This window comes from Neophocaena asiaeorientalis, unplaced genomic scaffold, assembly GCF_003031525.2.
Source record: "Neophocaena asiaeorientalis asiaeorientalis breed wild unplaced genomic scaffold, Neophocaena_asiaeorientalis_V1.1 scaffold45, whole genome shotgun sequence".
Taxonomy (NCBI): Eukaryota; Metazoa; Chordata; class Mammalia; order Artiodactyla; family Phocoenidae; genus Neophocaena; species Neophocaena asiaeorientalis.
This window is the reverse complement of record NW_020174642.1, coordinates 4,530,305-4,550,092: the sequence shown is the minus strand read 5'-3', so window position 1 is coordinate 4,550,092 and position 19,788 is coordinate 4,530,305.

Genomic DNA, 19,788 nt, shown 5'->3' with positions numbered 1-19,788 from the left:
TTTTTGCGGTACGCGGACCTCTCACCGCTGTGGCCTCTCCCGTTGCGGAGCACAGGCTCCGGATGTGCAGGCTCAGCGGCCATGGCTCACGGGCCCAGCCACTCCGCGGCATGTGGGACCCTCCCAGACCGGGACACGAACCCGTGTCCCCTGCATCGGCAGGTGGACTCCCAACCACTGCGCCACCAGGGAAGCCCTGAATGTTAGTTTTATATTTTCTTTTGGTTAGTTTATGAGCCTGATGCTTGAACTGATTAAAGAATGTTATGAAATTAATTTCTAAACTTACCAGAACAAAATTTATATAAACTCACTTTAAAAGCACTATTTCTGTTCTGCTCAGCCCTCTGGGTTGGGAGAGGGAATATGGGGAAAGTGTTATAAAAATCAAAGAAAAACCCAGCCTTTTGCAAGGATTGCAAATTTGGAATTACTGACAGAATATTCTTTTAATCCTAGAGCTTTTGGAAAATCATTTTCTTACCATGGGAAAGCAAATAATTTGGCTTTCCTTTGAGAGATGCTCTGTTTTGAATGTGGGACTTTGTTTTGTGTCTCATAAGTAGAGACAGCAGAAGAAAGACATTTTCTAATGAGAGATATTTACAAATTATGGAAAATTCTGATACAAATGTGATACAAATGATGGAAAATTCTTCTTTTGTTTGTCTTGTTCTTCGTATTCCTACAAACTTAGCTTGGTGCCTAGCACGTTAGATGTTTAATAACAGTTTATTGAATAAAGTACAATTGCAGGTGGATGGCACATTGCTTCCTCTCTGTGGTCTGTATGTTGTTGTGTTTTTCACCCAACTTGTCACTAGATGTCTCTCGGTGTCCGTGCTAGATCGGCGGTAATTTGCATACGCATTAATGCATGTAGATAACGCCTGCAGTCCGGGCTAGGGGATCCTGTTGAAAGAAGGGCTCAATTCTCCTTTTTCGCTGGGCACCAGTTTCAAGTGCTCTAGACGACTTGTGTACACAGACAAAGCTGGTGATGTTCGTGTTAAGTTGTTGGAAGAAGGAACAGAAGGGGCTATTCTCCTTTAGTCGGGATTAGAATTCTTAGTTCTTCCCTATCCTGGAAATGTTAGGAAAATTTTAGAGTCAGCGAATTTTTAAATTAGCCAGGCACAGACTTGAGTCACTGGTGTGAACACTCCCTCCCTTTGTTCCCTCCTCTCTCCCTTCTCCTCCCCTTCTCCCTCCCCTCCCCTTCTCCCTCCCTTCTCTTTCTCCCTCCCCCTTCTCCTCTCCCTCGCCTTCTCTCTTGCCCACAGGCTCCTGCGCGCACACACACTTTGATGGCACTTTCTGTGTCAACACACGTGTGCTAGAGCCTTGTAAGTGTTGTTTAGGAGGAGAGTACATTTGTTGAACTGCTTATCTGTGATTATTGGGGGTCAGGATCGTCTGCTGTTGAACAGACAGGACCCGCTCTACTAATGCTGCCTCGTGGTCAAACTTTGAATTATCAAAGTAACTGAAATCGTTGGGCAGGTTCCCCGGACTGTCTGTAGTGTTTCCCCTGGGGGTGCAGACGCAGTCTTAGATGGGGGATGCTGAGGCCTGGGGAGAAACAGCCCACAGGGTTGTGGTCAGTGCAGCCTTCATTGTAGCCACTTTTCACATCCATGCGCTGGGCTATTGTAAAAACAGTAGAATTAAACAGTAGAGTTAAAAAAAAAACAGTAGAATTAAAAAGGGGGAGTTTTCTGGGATAAATCCATTTCTTTGAATAATATATACTCCCCACCCCCCGATTATGGAAGTGATACATTTCCAGTGTAGAAAACTTGGAAAAAACAGGAAAGTATCATGAAAATAATAATCCTTACCGTTTTAGAAACAAAATTGAAATCAGATGGCGTTTATAATTTTATGTCCTCCTTTTCATATTACATTATATCAAGAACATACCCCTGTATTATTGCTCTTCAAAACCCAACTTTTAACGGTAACATATTACTCCATCTTTTGCCTGTGCTTCACTTTGTTTAATCATTTTCCTATTGCTGGACACTTAGGTTGCTCCAAATTTACTTCAGAAATGATGCTGAAATAAATATTGTTATATATACATTTTTCACATCTCTGATTAATTCCTTAGAATAAATATCTGTAATTGGAATTAAAGGGAGGACACATGTATTCTTGATATGAAAGCAGAATGCAAACTTTCTCAGGAAGAATTCTCCATCCTTTTCATTATATGTTTTATTTGTTATATGCTGGTATTCTTTTTTGTTATAAACTCGGGGCTGGATCAGGGGATTCTGACACTAGGATTGTACCTGAAGTCTGGAAAGTGTTTCTCATGTAGCATCTCTTCACATAAGACAGCATTAGGGCTAGGAAACCTGGATTGTTGTGCTTTGCAAATAAACTGTTTTTCTCCTGGTCTTACACCGGTAGTGTGTTTTTTCTGCAAACTTAACTCTGAAGGTTTCTGTCAGAAAAGGTTGCTTTTCATAACCCTATTATATGGGCTCAGTTACCCAGCTTTATAGGGTTGAGAGGGTCTTCTGTCTCTTGGAGGGACCTGTGAGTGGTCACCTGTGAATTATTAAGGATGCCCATCACTCAAGGAAACACTTTATTCCAATCACTGTGGTGGCGGCTTAACGTAGATGACAGACGCAGGGCTCGTCCTGATCTAGAATTTGGAGTCTAAAGGGCAGAGTTTTGGGGGTGGTCCTAGTAACACTCCATGTGTCTTCACCAGATAGGACACATTTTATTTTCATTTTCCAAAAAAATCCAAAATGTAGGGGTTTGAAATGTGACAATTACTATTGAGAAAAGCTTTTTTTAATTTTTAAAAGATTGACATTGAATTAAAAGGATATTTACTCTTTAAAGCCTTTTTAAAGTGAAGATAAATTCATTTCTAAAAGTCAGCTTTTGGTATACAAGAGCATCTCTTAATGTTTTTCAAATGGCATTCCTTTAAAAAACATAAATTAAATTAAATATGTATTTCCTTCCTGAAATCTGGAATGCTTCTGATTTTGGTATTTTGGGAAAAGGGCAGAAAGTGTTTTAAACCTATGTATGCACAAGTCTTTTAACATTCTTTTTCTGCTTTGGATTTCACAAATTATGGAAGTTATGGCTCAGAAACAACACAAAGAGGAAACAGGAGTTCTGTTCGCTGTTCCTTTCCTGGCCGTCCTCTTGGTATCCTGACTGTCAGATTTCCCACACTATTCAATGTTCATTGGTGCGTCTAACTGCCTCAAATGACACAATGCCCTGGAATCTGGCCTGGCATGAGCCTCGGGCACTGTTGGACAGGGCTGGTCTGGGCAGCGGGCCTGGGGAAGTTGGCTGGCAGGGTCTTCCTCCTCCATGGTGGATTCTTGGTCACCCCCGGTCCTCTGATGCAGAGGCCTTCGTGGGATCCTGGGCTGCTCGTTGCTGGATTCCTCCCAACTCCACCCTCTCTGAGCCCAAAGCTTACGTACCCTTCTCCATCAAATTTCACCGTGTTCTATTGTCTCAACGATCTGCTTCTGTATGAAAGCTGATGATGTATCGAAAATGACCTTGATGCTGTGGCAGCCTCTAAGACCCTACCAGGCAGGCTATCACAGAACAGAAAGGCTCACAGACCACATAAGATGCTCAAATCACATGGTTTATTCAACCAATTCAAGACATGCAGTGAAAAGCAAGGAGAAATTGATGGGGTGATGAACGCACTTAGGATCCAGTGCCTGCAGGGTGGAAAGACCGTAATTCCAGGATTCTGGAACCCTGGGCTACGTTCTGACTGCCTGTCCGCTGCATCAGCCTTGTCTGTCCATGGTGTGCTTACAAGGACTAGAGCTGAGGTTAAACAAGGTGTTCAGTAGATGAAAGGTGCCTGTAACCAGCACATCCTTGCTCTATTGGAAAGATGTCCAGCCAGTAGCTATAGGTCCCCAATCAACCTGCTGACTGGTTGTGTTAGGCAGAATAATGGCACCCAAGGATGCCCACGTCTTAGTCCCTAGAACTGTGAATATGTAACTTTACATGGCAAAGGGACTTTGCAGATGTGATATAGGGGCTTGCGATGGGGAGGTTATCCTGGATTATCCGGTGGGTCCAATGTAATCACAAGAGTCCTTTTAGGAAAGTGGGAGGCTGGGGAATCAGAGTTAGAGAAGAAGATGTGATGATGGAAGCAGAAGTCAGAGAGATAGATGTCTATTTTTTTTTAATCAATTAATTTATTTTTGACTGTGTTGGGTCTTCGTTTCTGTGCGAGGGCTTTCTCTAGTTGTGGCAAGTGGGAGTCACTCTTCATCGCGGTGCGCAGGCCTCTCACTGTCGCAGCCTCTCTTGTTGCGGAGCACAGGCTCCAGACGCACAGGCTCAGTAGTTGTGACTCACGGGCCCAGTTGCTCCGCGGCATGTGGGATCTTCCCAGACCAGGGCTCGAACCCGTGTCCCCTGCATTGGCAGGCAGATTCTCAACCACTGCGCCACCAGGGAAGCCCTAGATGTCTATTTGAAGATGCTATACTGCTGGCTTTGAAGACGAAGGAGGCGACCGTGAGCCAAGGAATGCAGGTGGCATCTAGACGTTGGAAAAGTCAAGTGTTATGGACTGAATCGTGTCCCCCGTCCCAGTTGAATTCATATGTTGAAATCCTAACCATCAGTGCCTCATGGTATGACCATGTTTGGAGATAGGGTCTTTGCAGAGGTAATTAAATTAAAGTGAGGTTTAATTCCCTGGTGGTTCAGTGGTTAAGACGCCATGCTTCCACTGCAGGGGGTGTGGGTTCGATCCCTCGTCGGGGAGCTAAGATCCCGCTTGCCTCAAGGCACGGCCAAAATAAAAAAATAAATGAGGTCACTAGGGTGGGCCCTAATCTAAAATGATTGATATGCTTATAAGAAGAGGAATATTTGGATACATCCTATATGACTACGCTATTTCAAGATATACATATCTTCTGCATTATGCTATATGCTTACTCACTACCTACGGCTAACACATTGTTTACTGAACACATCAATGAATTTCACCTGCCTTGCACGAGCCACTAGCTTACTTACCATCTAAGTAATGTACCCTTTGGGTTTCAACCACCCCATTTATTTTTCTTGTCCTCTAAAATTGTACTGAATATTTAAAAATACAGTAAGAAAAATTAAAGAGATAAGAGCAAAGGTAGAGAGGAAAAGCATAATGAGTATACTGAGAGATAATAACTTTGATAATAAACAAATTAACGTAACTAATGGCAAAATGTACACAAATTAAGATTTAATGAAATCTTGGTATATGTGTGAAAAAGGCAAAGATGGAACCCCAAAATAAATTCTTCCCTTACTTGTTTATAATGCCAAAAAAAAAAAAAAAAATACAGCAAACACATTATAGCTGCTGTATTCCCGGGGTGCTAATACATGAACAATATTTACATTTGGAAATGAAGGTCCCCGTAGACAGGGCTACCCTCACCATCATCCTGGCAATGAAATGGGGGAATTCTGTGGCACATGGAAGTTATCAATCTCTTCTACTCTGTCTTCTTCTTCTTCCCCAGCTAATCTCTTCTTTGAGCCTCTGGCCATACTTTTAAGTGTTGTCTGTGGCTACTTTCAAGCTACATTGGCAGAGTTGAACAGCTGTGACTCAGACCACCTGACCCACAAAACCTAACATATTTCTTATCTTACGAAGAAAGTTTGATGATCCCTCCTCCAGCGGCCCATAAAAGAAATATAACTATTTCAAATTCAAACTTGAAGAAACCAAGACTCTGGAAGGTTGTTTACTTTCCTAAGGTCCCCAACCAACTGGAGATGGGCAGTGCCAGGATTCAACTTCAGAACTCAGGCTGTTTCCAACATACCATTCTGCTTTTAGGGGACCTTGTATTTAGTTTGTCTGGTCCACTTTTTCTGCCTTAGAAAGGTGATTTTTGACCTGTCTAACTGAGCTAGTCTTGTTTCTGATCTCTTTTCCAACTTGGCAAACTCACATCCAGTACATTATATTTCTGGGTTTCAGCTATCCTCTAATTTATTATGAAGCCAATAAATAGTTCTTTATTCTGGCATTTAAGGTTGTTGAAAGAACTAAGGTTGTGTCAGGTAAAGTTATGCTCTTCTGTGAAATGATACTAGTTATGTATCCAGAGTGAATCATTTAAAGAAAAAAATTTTTATGTTGAAATAACCAGATTTATAGAAGAGTTGGAAAGATAGTACAGAGATTTCCTGTAGGCTCTCCACCCCGTTTCCCTTAATGTCAGCATCTCATCTAACGGGGTATCTTATCAAAACGAAGACATTCACGTTGGTACAGCACTGTTACTCACTACAGGCTTTATTCTGATCTCACTCGCTTTTCCACTAATGCCCTCTCTCTATAAAGAATCTAACCCAGGATACCATGTTACATTTGGTCATTGTGTCTCCCTAATCTTCTCCAATCTCTGGCAATTTCTCAGTCTTTCCTCATCTGTCAAGACCTTGACATTTCTGAAGGAACTGGTCAAGTATTTCTTAGAATGTCCCTCAACTTGAGTTTGTCGGACGTTTTCTCATGGTGAGACTGGGGTTATGGATTTTGGGGAAGAACACCATGGAGAGGAAGTGCTTTTCTTTTTTTTTTCTTTCTTTCTTTTTTTTTTTTTTTGCAGTACGTGGGCCTCTCACTGTTGTGGCCTCTCCCGTCGCGGAGCACAGGCTCCGGACGCGCAGGCTCAGCGGCCATGGCCCCCGGGCCCAGCCGCTCCGCGGCATGTGGGATCTTCCCGGACCGGGGCACGAACCCGCGTTCCCTGCATCGGCAGGCGAACTCTCAACCACTGCGCCACCAAGGAAACCCGAAGTGCTTTTCTTATTGTTTCATATCAGGAAGACATGATATCAATATGACATTACTGATGATGTGAACCACGATCACTTGGTTGGGTGAATAATTTTAAATGATTAATCAACACTATTATGTCACGTTCATTTTGCACTCAGCACGGCGCTAGGCACTTATTGGGTAAGAGAATTGAGAAATAGCGTAGAAAATTACTCAGAAAAAATGGGTAAGATTTCTTTTTTTCCAGCTTCACTGAGATATGATTTACATAAGCTGTGTAAGTTTAAGGTGTACAGCGTAATGATTGGATGTACGTGTATGTGGTGAAAAAACCACCACAACAAGCTTGTTCACATATCCATCACATCCATCATCTCACATAGTTACAATTCTTTTTGGTTAAAAATTTAAAAATCTGATATCTCAACAATTTTCAGAAAGTATTCTTTATAAAATGTACAAGAAAATTATTAAGACCTCAACTAGGTAAGTAGGGAAAGAATAAATAATTCACAAAGGGAAAAAGTACACATTAAGAAACACTTGAAAAAACGTTTAGCTTCATGGATAAACAGACAATAATGATCATATCCTAACATTTATTATAAATATGGGACACAAACTTAAAATCTTAATTAGAAAGTTGGTGTAACCATTTTTTAGATATAGTATGACCACAACTATTTAAAAATGTGTAGAATAAAAAAGACCAAGTCATAGAATAAATGTTAATAGTGATTGTCTTTGGATGAAGAGTTTGTGGGTGATTGTTTTTCTGTTTTTGGCTTTTCTATATTTTTGGAAAAATGAACAGTGAGCTACATTAGCTCAGAAGCAATGTGGGTTAGTGGAAGGAACACAGAAGTTAGTGGAAGGAACACAGAGTCAAACCTGGTTTGAATCCTGATTTTGCTACTTAAAGGCCTTGAGAACGTGGGTACGTCAGCACCTCAGTTACCTTATATGCCAAATCGGAATAGTGAACTAATTTTGTAGATGTTTGGGAGATAATTAAGTGATACAGTAGATCACTTTGGAAGCACCTGGCACCAGTTATATTTAACATTATCTTTCTTAGAAGATGTGGCGCCTGCCCTTGGAATTTTTATAATCTCCTTAGAGAGACAAGATTAAAATACATTAATGGAACCAAGTACTGAGAGTAGTGGGACCTCACTGTAGCTATTGTAGGAATTCAGAGGAGGTGAATCAAGGTGGAAGAAAGACGAGGAAAGTTCTAAGAGGCAGGTGGGGCTTTTGCATTCGTTCGACAGTGAATACGTTGGATGTGTGGACACCACCGTAGTCATTTTGGATTCACATTCATCAAAATATTTATTCAGCGTCCACCACATGCCAGGTATTATTCTGGGAATTGGTGGTAGAGGAGAGAACAGAATAGACCAAAATACCTGCTCTCATGGAGCTCGTATTCTAGTGGAGGGAACCAGATAGTAAATAAACAGGTAAAGCGTGTATACATTAGTGCTATGGTGAAAACACAGCAGGATGTGTGTATGTGTACGTTGCAATGTTAAGTAAGGTGACAAAGGTGCTTACTGCTCACACACAAAGATGAATAAGAGATCTCCATGCCTTCTAACAGTTCACTGGGGAAGAGAGTCTCAAAAACACAGTGGTTAGCAGTCAGCAGGACAAGTGCTATTCTATAAACCCAAGAGGATGAAAGACAGACTGACAGACTTTGCCTGGGGACTTAGGGAGGTCTTCACAGAAGAGGCTTCAGCAGAACCTTGAAGTGAGGAGCAGTTCCCGAGGCAAAGGAGAATAGGAGGGTGCCCCAAATGAAGGGAGTATGTCCAGGGGCACTGGAACGTGATTGGGCGTGGAGTCTTGCAGGACACTTGGGTGAATTGGGAGCATAGGGTAGGGAGGGCTTGAAAGGTAGATGGGGACCTGAACGTGAAAGGCTCTTCTCAATGGAGATGGAAGAGTTTGGATTTTATCCTATAGGTGAGGGAGGTTGCAGAGTTATTTAGTCAGGGATGTGCCTGGATATTCCTAGCATTGGAAATCAGATGGGTCGTGACCTCATTAATTGAGATGCAGAAGACAGTGTCAGAGAAGGTGGAGAGGAGAAGGGAGATGAAAGTGAAAGAGGAAAGAGGGTGAGAGAAGGGAAGGTACTGAGTTCACTGAGGGTCTGCAGGGTCTCCTGGTGGAGTGCCCAGTGCGGCCGGATGGTGATGCTGAGCTGAGTCAAGTCAGGAGGAAGGGTCTAGATCTGAGTGCACCTCAAGTCTGTAACTGGATCCGCCTTCCTAGGGTAGTTGACTCCACCCCCTAAACCCCAATATCTTGATTAGATTAAATCAAAATCTTGAAAAAATTAAAACACGGCACCCGTTTACCCTTCTGTAATGTGGAGCCCGTGGCTTCTCTTACAGGGAAGTTAGATAAATAGGAGAATACAGTAAGTCCCCTACATACGAACAAGTTCTGTTCTGAGAGCACGTTCGTTAAGTCCAATTTGTTCGTAAGTCCAACAAAGTTAGCCTAGGTACCCAACTAACACAACTGGCTGTGTAGTACTGCGCTACTGTAATAGGTTTATAATATAATAGTTATCATAGTATTATAAACCTGTAATAGGTTTATAATACTTTTCACACAAATAATACATAAAAAACAAACACAAAAAATAAAACATTTTTAATCTTACAGGACAGTACCTTGAAAAGTACAGTAGCACCATACAACAGCTGGCATCCAGGGGCTGGCATCGAGTGAACAGGCAAGAAGAGTTACTGACTGGAGGAGGGAGAGGAGGTGGGAGATGGTAGAGCTGAAGGGTTGTCAGCAGTAGGAGACAGAGGGAAAGGTGCAATTTCACTCTCGCCTGACGCTGATGGCACAGATTCTGGTTCCTTGCTGGATTCAATTCTATCTACCCTCTTGAAAAAAACAATCCAGTGATGTCTGGGTAGTAGCTCTTTTTTTCTCATCAAAGATGACATGGTAGCACTGGGTTGCGTTCTGAATGGCTGCTGCAACCTTCGCGTACCGTTCTACATTTGGGTCCTGTGCCTCAAAAACTAACAGTGCCTCCTTCTTTTTTAAAAAGTAATTAATTAGTTAATTAATTTTTGGCTGTGTTGGGCCTTTGTTGCTGTGCGTGGATTTTCTCTAGTTGCGGCGAGTGGGTTTCTCATTGTGGTGGCTTCTCTTGTTGCGGAGCACGGGCTCTAGGTGCGCAGGCTTCAGTAGTTGTGGCACAAAGGCTCAGTAGTTGTGGCTCACAGGCTCTAGAGCGCAGGCTCAGTAGTTGTGGCGCATGGGCTTAGTTGCTCCACAGCATGTGGGATCTTCCCAGACCAAGGATCAAACCCATGTCTCCTGCATTGGCAGGTGGATTCTTAACCACTGCCCCACGAGGGAAGTCCCAACAGTGCCTCCTCATATAAAGAAAATCCCCTTGCCCTTTTCTGCATCGTGAATCTCTTCAGTTCTTCAGTTACTTCTTCTTCCTCTTGTCTCTCTTCGTCCTTTCTCTGGGCCTCCAATTCCATCAGGTCTTCATTAGTAAGCTACACAAAGTAAGTACACAAAACCACAACCGTTTGTAGAGGGTGCCCACGCGTGACAGTGTACGCCAGGCACGTGAACTGACTTACGTGATTGGACATGTGAACGCACATTCTCATCTTTGAAAGTTTGCAACGTGAAGGTTTGTGTGTAGGGGCCTTACTATATCTATGCTCTGCCAGCTCACACTGATTATTTCCCAGCTAGGTTTTCTACTTACGGGTTTTAAAAGTATTATTACACAAACTTTTTTTTTTTTTTTTTTTTTTAGTGAAGGAAATTAAAAGTAGGTGGATAGACTCATAGAAGCCAAGGTCATCCCTTTCTCCCACTTCACAACCCTCCTTTTTTAGATGCTTGTGTTTTCTGTACATTTTCCTAGCTTTCAGAAGTAACTTTTGACCATTTTCTTCAAGTTGCAAATCCCCAAGGCCTGGACATTTACAGTGTGTTATTCCTGGCGCCCCATTCCCTTTCATTCCAAGTCTGTTCTGCCTTCCTTACCTGAATTGCCTGCTGATGACATTTAGGTTTTTGTCTCAGGACCCCTGAATCCAGAAAACTGGTCAACCCTCTCCCAACAAGATTTTGACCTAAGTTATCCATTAACTATTTTTCTTTTTCTTTTAAAAAATTGTAAGTTTATTTGAGCAAAAATCTGTTCCAGCTGGGCAGCACAAAACCAGAAGTGCCTAGGACTGCCCCCAACGCCTCCACCTTCAGCTCTTTTTCGTGATTCCTTTCCTTCTTGAAGGATATCTTTTGGCTGGCGTGGTCCTGAGGGGTTGGTGTAGCCCCTCTGTCTTTCACACTCTGTGGCTGGCTGTCGTCTCTCTGTGTGCGTGTGTGTGTGTTTCCATGACTCTTTCTCCAGAGGCTGCTGGTTGGAGTGAGCTGGTCCAGCCCCCCACTGGGAGGAGGGCGGTTTCCTCCCCACAGGGACAGAGCTGCTGTCACTTAGTGAGGTTAACTGCCTTGTCAGATGTTGATGTTTTTGCTTCCCTTCCTGTTTCAATTGGAATGAATCACATTTGAAAATATTTCCATCCTTTTAGTGACTACCTTGAATAACACATATTTTTCATTAATATTTACTGTAACCAACATTAACCTTGCTCTTTTTCTTTTCTTTTTAAAATTAGCACAATTATTTCTAATATTATCTAGTTTCCCTCAGTCTCCAGACTTAGTTTCATTAAAATGGATTACTGCCCAGGTAAATTGAGAAATAGTCTTTCTAATTTCTGGAGACTCAGAATTCGTTGGTGGACAAAGAAAACAAACTTATGGTTACCAAAGGGGAAAGGGAGGAGGGATAAATTAGGAGTATGGGGTTAACAGATACACACCACTATATATAAAATAAACAACAAGGATTTGCTGTATAGCACAGGGAACTGTATTCAGTATCTTGTAATAACCTATAATGGAAAAGAATCTGAAAAAAGAATATATATATATATGACTAAATCACTTTGCTGTACACCAGAAACTAACACAATATTGTAAATCAACTCTAGTTCAATTAAAAAGGAAGTTATAAAAACAATCTCCCAGTCTGGAAGGTTTCCAGACTAAATATAGAAACTTGAGACAAAAAAAGAACTCATTAGGGGAAAAATGAAAATTATGGTGGAAAAGTGTAGAGAGTTGCCTAATAGATTACTCCAAACTATTTTCAACGGACTTCCTCCTCAACTCTCCTCCTCCAAACCATGCTAATTACAGAGGGGTCTCCAACGCTGAGCTTTCAGTTAGTTCCAGTACTTTATAACAATTCTTCGAAATGGGAGAAAGGAACCAGTGTCTCCATGATATATTGAGTTTTGTAATTCCAAGAGACTATTGTCTACTAAAAGTCGACCTTCTCTGTCCTCCCTCTCATGCCCTTTTAATGGATTAAGGGAGAATCATTACAAAACAGTGGAATTTCAAGACAGCTGCGTTCACATGCCTGCCTTCTGAGTGGTTGGTGGCCACCTGCTACTGAGAAGCTGTTTCAAAGGGGAACTGGACTAACTTCCCTTTTGAGCCAGAGTTGCAGCACGAAAGTGGCATCAATCAACATTCCTCACACAGTCGCATCCTCTTTATGAGTGCACTTCCTCAGAGACCTCTGGGCATACACTGAAGGTGTTAAGGCAGAGCCCTTTCAAAATCCAGACGTGTTTTCCAAACAAACGCCAGATTTCCTGGGGCTGTTGGTTACAGTCGCCTAGTCCACAAATACAGTGCATCTAAGATCGTCTGTCTGGATAATCTTCCCTTTTCAGTGTTTATTTAAAGTGGAAGTGATGTTATCCAGACCCCGCATATGAATGAGATCATGTCATGAAGTTTCGTTCTGATGTTGTTTTCTCCCAGTCCTGCGGTGACATCAGGGTCTGAACACGGATGGCTTCGATGACATTTGAAGATCCCTGCCATTTCTAACCTTCCGTGATTGTTGGGAAATCACTGGGGAGAAGAGGATGTCACGTAAGGTGGCAGGTCAACCCGTCTAGTCATTCCCAGTCATGTCAAGATACCGTGGAACCATTATTAGCATGCTCTGAAAAGCCTCCTCTTTTGCTTTTTTTTTTTTTTTTTAAACATCTTTATTGGGGTATAATTGCTTTACAATGGTGTGTTAGTTTCTGCTTTATAACAAAGTGAATCAGCTATACATATACATATGTTCCCATATGTCTTCCCTCTTGCGTCTCCCTCCCTCCCACTCTCCCCATCCCACCCTTCCAGGCTGTCACAAAGCACCTCCTCTTTTGCTTTTTTCAGAAATAGATTTTAGTTTTTTAGAGAAGTTTTACTGCACAGCAAAATTGAGCAGAATGTACAGGGATTTCCCACATACCCCCTCCCCTCCACATGCATGGACTCCTCCGCCATCAGCATCTCCCACCAAAGTGCTACACTTGTCACAATTAATGAACCTCCATTGACACATCAAAATCGCCCAAAGTCCATAGTTTACCTTACAGTTCACTCCTGGTGTTGTATATATTATGGGTTTGGCCAAATGTTTAATGGCATGTATCCACCATTATGATGTCAAACAGAGTAGTTTTGCTGTGTGTTGTTGCTTTTAAAAAATATATATTTTGCTGTGTATAGAATGATTTCTTTAAGGTCCTACTTGAGAAGATGAATGGTTGAATTCTACTTTTCTGCTAAGATTTTGGGCAGGAGAGTGTTTTTCATGAATGTCTCATGAATTGTTAGTGGATATTCTCTGACAAAAGGGTTCCATGACCGTATGAGTTTGTGAAATTCTGGAGAAAAATCTGATGGAGTCATCATTGGGTATTTATATCACTATTCTGATTCGGACATACAAATATACGATTTCTAGGTCAACTTAGTTATCTAATTAAACCTAAATTTCACTTCTGAGAGAGTGATGAAGAAATGAACCATGGACGTCCTAGCAATCTGTCCTCATATCTGTTTTTTTAAAATAATTAATTAATTAATTTATTTATTTTGGGCTGTGTTGGGTCTTCTGTGCGAGGGCTTTCTCTAGTGTGGCAAGCGGGGACCACTCTTCATCGTTGTGCGTGGGCCTCTCTTGTTGCTCCAGACGCGCAGGCTCAGTAGTTGTGGCTCACGGGCCTAGTTGTTCCGCGGCATGTGGGATCTTCCCAGACCAGGGCTTGAACCCGTGTCCCCTGCATTAGCAGGCAGATTCTCAACCACTGTGCCACCAGGGAAGCCCATCATATCTGTTTTTAAATTAGCATTTCCTTAAGGATTTCATCCACTCATTTGTTTATTTGTTCATTTAACAGTTATCTATTTTGTGCCTTCCCTGTGCCAATACTTAGGGACACACTGCCCCTTTACAAAAGGGAGAGCGTGGCAGAGGTGGCCAGTCACTGCCCTCCTTCTTTAGTATTGTTGAGCGATCGGCAGCCCAGAATAAAGACTTTCCCGTATCCTCCTGTGTGTGAGGAGTGCCGCGAAACTAAGTTCTGGCCAATCGGATCTGACCTTGAGGGGCTGTGGACAGGGGCTGTTATTTGGCCTCTGTGGACTGGCCTAGGTGTACACGTATCAGTAACCGGCAAAATGGAAGCCATGTATTTTGAATGACAGAGGAGGAAATCAGAGATGGGACTTTGATGATATGGGCTGGCATTGCACTCTTTAAATACTTCTCTCAGTTTAAGACACTGTTACTTTGGCCGTTGTTACAGCAGCCAAATCAGTAACCCAACTAACTGATCTAGAAAGGATTTCCAGTGGTCAGGCCTTGTCGTAAGATTGGGTAGACGAGACACCCATCTTATAGAGAGGTAAGAGACTTACAGGAGGTAAGTCAAACTGTGTCTAATGGCTGTCTCAGTTTATGTAAAAGGTCTGAATATTGAAAGGGGACATTTAGTCACTTAAACTGCTCATCCCCACATGTTGAAGGAGGAAAAGACCCAAGCAACTGAAGTTCCTTTGAATGATCGTGGAGACGAGGCCCAGATTCTGTTCACTATTTTAGCCAGCATTCATAGAGAAATAAGGCCAGCTTTCGGTACGACAGCTGAATTTTCCCAGTAAGCCCAGGTGTATGGGCAGTTGACATGGATTTAGAGGTTTTAAAATAATCAACATCTATTTTCCTAATTCCTCCTATACATCTTTGTAAAACACATTCTGGTATTGTAAACTTTCTTTTATCAGCTCGCTACCTCTATCCACAACATAGTGGGCATAGGGAAACACACAGTATATATTTACATGTGGGTTAGGCATAAAAGAGCTTTTTTTCTTCAACAAGGAAAAAACCTCTTCTCTTTATTACTAAATGCGACATTTTAGATCTGAGTAGACAGCAAGGACCTTGTGAAAATGTGCTAAGCTTCCACATGGTTAACAAGATGTCACTTTGTGAGAGAATTTTCATAATTAATGAACCAGTTCAATTTGCTCTGCCATTTGACTTTGATTAATATGTCGTGGAGTATTCCCACGGGGACTCTTTCCAGCTGGTTTGGGGAACTCTTATGTCTATATCCTGTGCGTGTGCGTGGATCAAAGCTGTGGCATCCAATATCTGCCTCGTTAGGTCAGGGAATAGCCGTGCAAACTCGGTGACAATCCTGAGATCCCGCAGCAGGCCAGCACGTGACCCACACGGACAAACCCAAACCCAACAAGCATAAAATCCAAACCAAAGCTGTTTGGAAAAGGGATTGCGCCACTCACTGCCTATTTTATGGCGTCTCAGAAGGAGAATTTATATAATTAAACTTTTATTCCTAATTCTGTCATGGATTTGGCAGACTGAATGAAATGACTTTAGCATCATCTTTAAACATCTGGTTAAACTTCGCTTCATTGCAAATGCAGTTTATGGGGATAAATGTTTTGTATGACAAGATGAATCGATCGGTTTCCAATCAGTGCAATTTTCTGTTAGAAACCACTGTAGGTATCTCAAAGAAGGAATTTGATACAGGCGTATCTTGGAGATATTGTGGGTTTGGTTCCAGACCACTGCAATAAAGTGAATATTGCAATAAAGTGAGTCACACGAATTTTTTGGTTTCCCAGCGCATATATAAAAGGTATGTTTACATTATTTTGTGGTGTTTTAGGTGTGCAATAGCGTTATATCCCCCAAAACAATGTATACGCCTTAATTAAAAAATACTTTGTTGCTAAAAAACGCTAACCATCATCTGAGCCATCAGTGAGTCATAATAGTAACATCGAAGATCACTGATCACAGAGCACCATCACAAATACAATAGTAATGGGAACATTTGAAATATTGCAAGAATTGCCAAAATGTGACACAAAGACATGGAGTGAGCAAACGCTGTTGGAAAAATGGCACCGATAGACTTGCTCAACACGTGGTTGCCGTGAACCTCCAATTTGTAAAGCATGCAATATTTGAATAAAATGAGGTGTGCTTCCTACAGAGAATATGCAGTACATGATTTGAGAGGGATGAAGGAGGAAAAATGTGGAGGCAGGGTTACCTATCCTGGTAACCAGGGAAGCCACTATCCCCTTAGGCTTTTTAAAAGAAATTAATTAATTAATTATTTTTATCGGAGTATAGTTGCTTTACAATGTTGTGTTAGTTTCTGCTGTACAACGAAGTGAATCAGCTATACATACACTTATATCCCCTCCCTCTTGGAACTCCCTCCCACTCCCCCCATCCCACCCATCCATCTAGGTCATCACAGAGCACCGAGCTGAGCTCCCTGTGCTATACAGCAGGTTCCCACTAGCTAACTGTTTTACACATGGTAGTGTATTAGGCTTGAAGAAGCCACAAGGAACATGGCGGGACTCTCAGCTTTGGTTTACTTGGCCGCGAAACTGTTGTTGCTAAAACTGAGCTGACTTAGCAGAAACCCAGAAGTCACAGCACTGCCTTTGCTGCTGCCGCCGCCGTTGCCAGAAGCACCTCGAGGAGGTGGAAAAATAGCATCTCCCTTCCGCTCACCTTCCGGTTTGCTGCTGGTGCCTCCCATTGGTAGAACCCAACAGGGGGCTGGTTGGCCAGGGAACCTGGGAAATGTGGTTTTCAGGCTTTCTGCCCCAAGGCCAGATGGGAGAATAAAGAAGGGAGAGAGTGGAGCTGAGGGACAAAAGACTCTAGTCAGCACACATTTCCAAGGACATATCCTACGTAAATTTAAAGTAGATGCACATTACTTGATTAAATTCATGAATGAGATACATTTTGTTACTAGTTATCACTTCTTTAAACCCGTCTCTGTGGAATCATATAACGTTATAATCTAGCATATACATACAACCCTGAAGTTGTATAGATGCTAATGGATAATATATTTAAAAGGTTCATGTTAATGTTTATTCAGACTAATTATCCAATTGGCTTTATTGGTAAGAAACAAGACCAAAACAATCATTTACATCCTAGGTCTTGGCCATGCCAATCCTGTCTTTCTACAATAACAAAAAAGGATCAAATTTAAACAGAAAAGGTAGAGAAGGGATGAGATGAAACATCTCCCACTTTGGATAAGAACCCAGGTGGCCCCTCGCCTGTGCAGGTATCCTCCCAAAGGCATCCCCAGCCCAACAATACCTTGGAGAGATGTGAAATGCTCAAGGACTTATTGCTTCTCGGTGGATTTCTGGTGGTCAAAGCAAGTCAAGGACATGGACACTTGAGGGAACAGACATAAAACCTTTGCCCCACTTTGTGGCCCAGCAGTGTTTAATATCCCTATTAACAAAAAGAAAAAAAAGCCTCCTGGTCTTAGTGGCATTGTATAAACAGGACTGGATAATTTTCTTTTATTGAATTCATTCCTATCTCTTCATGTGGGCCTGAGAAGTGTGTCTGGAGGGCATTTTCCTTCTTGGTTGGAGGTGACTTGACAGACTAGCAATTACTGTCATTTCAAGCCCAGTTGTATAGCTGGAAGATCTAGGCGGCTGCTAACTGTGGAGCAGCCCCGGACGAGTGGGAGCAGTTGAGACCACACGGAGAAGCCAGGGAACTATAGACAAGTGATCTGCAGGGGGAAGAGGCCCCTTTGATCTTTGCACCAGACAGCAATTTCAGCAGAAGCAGAGTCGACTTGGTATTTTTTTACTGCAGGGGAATAGGCAAGACTGACTTGTATGTGTAGGGGTTGCCAAGAGGAAGTAAAGATGAGCTTCAGCTTACCTGCATCTTAAGCTGTGCAGAGAAAAAAGGTTCACATTTTTGTTAAATAGAAATGGTCTAAATATTTAATAAAGGCAAATCATTTGTTATTTAATGTTTTTAATCACGTGGCCAATTTCAGCTCATGTAAGATCAGATGCCTGCTGGTAATGGCTGTTTTCTTTTTGATCCTTGGGGTGGGCTCCAAAAATTCAATTACTTTTGTTAAATTCAGTACAGTAGTACTTACCCTCAGATTTCCCTGGAAGCATCTGCTGTCAGGCTCCAGGGAGACAACGGATTTGTACGTGTGCCTTTGGAAATGCTTCTGGTTTATCGTTATGCCAATTTGAAATATCATAAAGGCTGTTTATATAGAGAGTGGTCCAAGGAAGAAAGTGGATCTGGATGAAGGGCCATCTGCTCATGTCCTTTGTCTTGGTTACAAGACAGGCATCTCATCACACGCCGTTCTGACCTGGTTAGGAGCAGCAGACGCCTTGGTGCCTTTGGAAAAGTTAACGGAAGCTACCAGAAGGCCTGTCTGTGAGTCTTCTTGGTTAAGCACCTAATTCAGCTCATCAGAATTTACTTTCAGAATCACAGTCAATTCTTGAGCTAAATAAGTTATGGACCCTCTAATTGGATGGGATGTAGGGTGTTTATGATAGCCACTGAGATTTGATTTTTCAGCATATACCAAAGGGCTATCAATCAATAAATAAAGAGGGAATGAACAAAATAAATTCTCTGCGTATGGCCATTGATTTCCTGGTAGAATTCTCCTTTTTCTAGTGTCTCCAGGAAATGTCTCCCTTGCTTGTGTGTGTGTCTGCCAGGCCTGCCGGCTCTTGGTCAGCTACGGGAGAGGTTGTGTTCAGAAGCACACACCATGTGACACGTCAGGCAGATCAAAGCAGGGATTTCAGGGCTGACTACAAGGGGAAATGGTTAGTGATTAATAAAAGGATGTGGAATTGGTCATGTTGACTGAAAGAGCCCAGAACCTTGGCGAAAGTCTCCCAGAGGCTGCCAAGATAAAAAGAGTGGCCGCGATGAGTTATTTCGGGTGAAGCTTGTAGGTGTTAATGCCTCTGGGTGAGGGGAGCCGAGTAAGACATTGACTCTCTCACCCAGGCTGTGGACTCACCTGTTATAAGAGCCTCTTCAGCTCCAGCCATAGTTTTGGTTTGTTTTGAAATGGAGCTTTTAGGGGCCATCGGGGACCTACAACAATTTGATAATGATATTTAATTCTGAGAGTCAAGCTGTGCCTTCTCATTTGCCATTTCTGGCTTTTCGTTGCTTCACGCCAGTATGTTTTGTTTCCAGACTGAAGATCAAAGAAACTTTTCCCTTGCGCTTTGCTCACTTTTCTCCCCTGTGTGTGTTCTAATGCACTGATGAAACCAAATAAATCCCCTGGGAACCTATGTGTCTCCTGGCTTCTCCACCATGGCTGTAGCCCCTGAGCACTTTTTGGTAGCTTAGTGGTGGGGAGTAGAATGTGGGAAGGGAGGTGACACAGAAAGTGGATCTTGGGAAAAAGCATATTAGAGGCAAGTCCCATCTCAGCAAGGGGACTTAGCAAGTCTCACCTAACCAGGTTAAGATCTGGAGCTGTAGAAGTCTGGATGCTGCTGTGTGTGAGTGCATGTGTGTGTGTGTGTGTTTGTGTGTGTGTGTGTGTGTGTGTGTGTGTGTGTGTGTGTGTGTGTGTATTCTTGGGAGTTGGCAAACAAATCATGGAAACTCCAAATAAATTTTCCACTGATTGCTTGGGAGACTT